The sequence below is a fragment of the Gopherus evgoodei genome, chromosome 5 (genome assembly GCF_007399415.2).
Source record: "Gopherus evgoodei ecotype Sinaloan lineage chromosome 5, rGopEvg1_v1.p, whole genome shotgun sequence".
NCBI classification, from domain to species: domain Eukaryota; kingdom Metazoa; phylum Chordata; order Testudines; family Testudinidae; genus Gopherus; species Gopherus evgoodei.
The window spans coordinates 124,784,914-124,789,821 of record NC_044326.1 but is presented as its reverse complement, the minus strand read 5'-3'; positions in this window follow the sequence as shown (position 1 = coordinate 124,789,821).

Here is a 4,908-nt window from a genome sequence, read left to right as displayed (position 1 = left end):
CACACACACTTTTACACAGATGTACCTAGATTAGGCTTCTTCAGTTTTCCTGTTTCATCACTGGCTGAAGACAGTCATGTTATACAGAGGAATGTGCACTATAGTTTTAAGAGGGCAGAAGTACACAACACAATAGTTCACATCCTATCATCATTGATATTGGAGACGTTTATTATTGGCTGTCTCTGCTAGCTGCACTGAACATTCTGGTACACTGAGCCCCCCAATCCTGAAGTGCTGGCTTTTGGGGGACATTCACTGAGATGGAATGTGGCATGGGGTGAGATTATCTTGGCCAGAGAAAGAGAAACTCCTGACCCGTTTACATGAAGATCTGGTGGGGGGAGGGGAGTGGTGAAGAGGAGCCTTACCCTAGCAAGTACCTTCAGTGAGGATTAGTGATTAGTGAAGCATTCCAGTTGTTCCAAGGGCAATAACAGAGGAAAAAATACCTTATGTTTCCTATTGCTTAACAAGTTGCCCACAGAAAAATAAACTGCCACTCTGCCCCCACCCAAGGAAAAGTGTATCGGTAACACTGTTGAAGTCAGTCAAGATATCTCCATACGTCTATATAAATTTATGCAGCCTTTACAGGGCTAACATCATGATTAAACACTATTTAGGAGGAAAAATGTATGCCAATATTTTACTCTCAAAATGAGAGCAGTTTCCCTATTCTGACCTCAAGTGGGTTTCATCTTCCTGTAATTATATGAAAGTAATTTTTAGCATCATACATTATTATGCTCCAGCAAATGGGTTCATTGCACTAATGACATCCTTATATACTTTATTGCTCAGCCTTCATTGGCAGTATGGTTATGATTTACTGCCAAAGCACGTTGTGTACGTGGTCCCCCTCACACTTTTAAAAATATTTTATCCATGGAAAACAGGCTTTTCCTGGAAAAGCAGTTTCTTCAATCACTTTTCACCAAGTGATGAATCTTGTAAGATGAGAGGAAAGCAAACGAGCCACAGCATGAAAGACAGGGATAAGTTGGATAGCTATTTTTCACTTCTAAATGAACACATAATTTAAACACAATTTATAGTATTTCTGTGAATGTCATTTTAAATAGATTATTCCTTGCATCAACAGTAATGAAAGCTCAAGAGCCTTACCAATTCCTCTGCTCTTTTCCATTCCTTAGGTGTCCTGACTCTGACTATGCTATCAAGAGCTCAACAAAGTTAATTCCTCAGGAAAGGCACTATGCAATAACTCTGGAAGAAGGATGAGTATGGCAGCAGCTTCACAACTGGGGGTTCCATTAAGGGGAAAGCACTGCTCCCTCTTCGCTGCTGAAGGAGAGAGAGCGGTAAAGATGCTGAGCACTTTTGAAAATGTGTCCCTAAATGTTTTATGCATGCAGTGCCCTGTAGTATCCAAACATGCCAACTAAGGATTCTATTTCAAAGCAGAAACTAGTGGTTATACCGTACAGGGAAGATGTGAACCAATGAGACCCTTGAGATTTAAATAAGGTAGTTTTCCAAATAAAGGCCTTCACAGTTGCATGGAGAAAAGGGTGTGACTTTTAAATCCAGAATCATAAATGAAATAATATGAATAAAACTGAAATTAGGAGTACCTGAAAATATGGAACTTGAATTAATAGGGATTAAGTTTGATATAACTGATGCCCATGGACTACCAAGCCTTTCATGTAGAATGGATGTAACTACACTGCTCTACAGCCAAAATGAAATAAATGTAGTCCAACTCTACTAATTATGGGTCACTGAGAACGAAAATGATGCTTAAAATTGTTGATTGGCTCTAGTTTTCAAGATATGCTATTGGGTCAGTATATACGACCCTTGACTTGGGAATGGCGGAGGATAAGTGAGTTATAAAGGGAAGGGATCTCAGTTTAAACCAGAAATGACTAAAATACATCTTTGACTGGATCTATGAATAAATCTATGACTGGGTTTGGACAGTACTTGCTTTTTAGGCAAAACAATGAATGATGCAATCTGAAGCTGGTATTGCATCATACATGATATGAATTGCATCATGTTATTCCTAGAAGTCATGGATGATGCAATCATAACAAAGCTTACATCACTCTGCTGAACAAATTGCCCTAGATCAGCTCTAGAAATCACACAGTGTTGTGCTCTCTTATTTGTCAGTGTTTGATTTTGCAAAGGGACACATTTCTGTTTAGCCAAAGTGAGCAGAGATGCCTTGTACTTGTGTGAACAGTGCAGATAACTTCTGCTATGTTTGTGGTGAAGTGACTTTTGCATCACAAAAGTGCAGTATAACCACTATGGTTAAGAAAGCCTATCACCTTTCTTTTGGCTGCAAAATTGGAGATCAGGGCAAGAGGTGGGCCCCACACATATGCTGCAACACTTGTGCAACAAATCTTCGCCAGTGGTTGAACAGGAAAAGGAAATCTATGCCTTTTGCAGTGCCAATGATTTGGAGAGAGCCAACAGATCATACCAGCAATTGTTACTTCTGCATGGTGCCTCCAGTTGGGAAAGGTGTGTCAAAGAAGAAAAAGTGGACTGTGCGTTATCCAAACATTCCATCAGCTATACACCCAGTACCCCACGGAGAAGGAGTGCCGGTTCCTGATGCACCAGAATCATTCTCACTTGAGTCAGACGAGGAAGAGGAAGAGGATGAAACTTCTGGTCCTGAACCATCAATGTCACAGAATCCACATTTTCTCCCATCCTCCTCCTCTGAACCACACCTCATAACACAAGGTGAACTGAATGACCTTGTCAGGGATTTGGAACTACCCAAGAGTAAGGCAGAGCTGTTGGCCTCCAGACTACAGCAGTGGAATCTCCTGGCAGGCTATCAGGGCAAATGGAGCCCATCAATGCTTGCAGACTATTGCTGGACAGTGACAAGAGATGCTCCATTTAATGAATACAAGAGACAAGCCAAGAAGCGCCGAGTAGACACTGAATAGGACTAAACTATCTACATAATAGTTTTTTGCCTTTTGTTTCATAATAAATTTTATTTATATAACCCTTTTGCTGATTTTTAAAGTGTTACATAAACAGGACAGGTGAAATATTATCGTGTAAAGCAACAATAAACACATGAAAAGACCTAGGTTTACAATTTATGATTAAAACTCTACTATCTACACAATATACATAGACATAAAATGTAAAAACTTAAATATCTTAGAAACAGTAGCCAATCAGTTGTTTTAATTGTCATATTTGAATTCAGCACATCAAAATACATAATAAATATCACATTTTATCTCTGAAGCAGACTACTTCTCAAAAATTGTAGACCAGTGCTATCTGACTTGTCCTTTTTAGAAACAAGAAACTATGTCAAAACCATGTTTCCACAGTGAATTCTTCTTTATCTATGGGAGATATTTAGTCATTTCTCATCAAGGTTAATAACCATTATAAATTGATGGAGAGTGAGTGAGTGAATGTGTGTGTGTGTGTGTGTGTGTGAGAGAGAGACTAAAGTCACAAACTAGGGAAGAGGTTTCCAACAATAGAAGTTAAAATCCAATTGATATAATCAATCAAATAAATTGTGAGATTCTGTCCACAGATCTAACTGTACAATTCCCACTGAAGTCAATGTATTTGAGAGTGAAAATTTGGCCCAAAGTAACAACAAGAACAAAAGATAGCACAACATTGTCTGCAGTATACATTTAAACGTCTGCCACAAAGGCTAAAGCAAAAGGTATAAATCAGATAGTGTAATGCCACAGTTCACTAATTAACTTAGACAATCAGGAAATAAAACTATGTTCAAGCCAGTAACTTAATTTTCTCCCCTTCATTATTTAAAATTTGGTGAAAAGGACTAAGAGTCCCTGAAAAATGCCCTCGGGCCTCCATATAAAATTGGACCCCACAATAATAATTTAATTTGGCAGTGGAAAAATTTGAGACAATGTAAGCTTATGTTAATAGACAAATCCATCCTAAAACCCCTCAAGATAAATATTAAAAATTATACTATATATGCAGCAAAATACTTTCTGTGTGATGGATAAGAAAAGAACCAAGAGGTACAACTACTATAGTAATTCCCGGCCCCTTATATCAGAGAGGATGAGAATCCTGAAAGCTTGCCACCACAACCATCCTATATTAGGAGTTCTTTTTTTTCAGCATCTTTAAGACACTCCATTTAAAAAGCCTTACAGTAAAACTAATCAGTGATGTTCATTACAAAAGCTATAGTATGACTTTGGGAGATAGTAGTAATTCAAAAATAAGCGTTTGATCCCAAAGAGAGTTATTATGACAAATATCCCCCATGGAGTCTCATCGAGTTAAAAGGCACTCACTTCAAGTGAGACAACATAGATTTAACTGCATAGGCAGATATAACTAGTTATGAGATCGGTCCCTCAGACCACTCAATTTGATTACATTAGTTTTGTTTCATTAGATAAAATTGTGTAGTAGATTAAATATGCCAGTCTTGTCTGTGCCTTATCTAGGTACTGGCTCTTCTGAATGATTCTTCTTTATGTAACAACTACACCAAAATATGAAGTATATTTTTAAAAGATTTACTCCCATTCAAGATTATACATAGACTTTCAGAAGATAAAGCAACAAAGTTTCAGGAGACTTTCTGGAGACAAAGTCTGGGAATCATTTCAAGAGAATTCTGGGCTTGTCATAAGTCTAGGTATATGTGCAAGTGTTACTAGGTAGCGGAGTTAATAAGGAAAACAATAATTGCCCTATATATCAACCAGATTTTGGTCTCTGCAACATCAGTATAAATCTGGAGTAACTCCACTTAATTCAGTTAAGTTACCCTAGATTTACTTTAGTGAAACCAAGACTAGAATTTTGGCTCGCTCTCTCTGGGGTTTGTGATTCCAATTTATCTTAGGATAGAAGAGATTTTGCTTAGTATTCATTAAATTT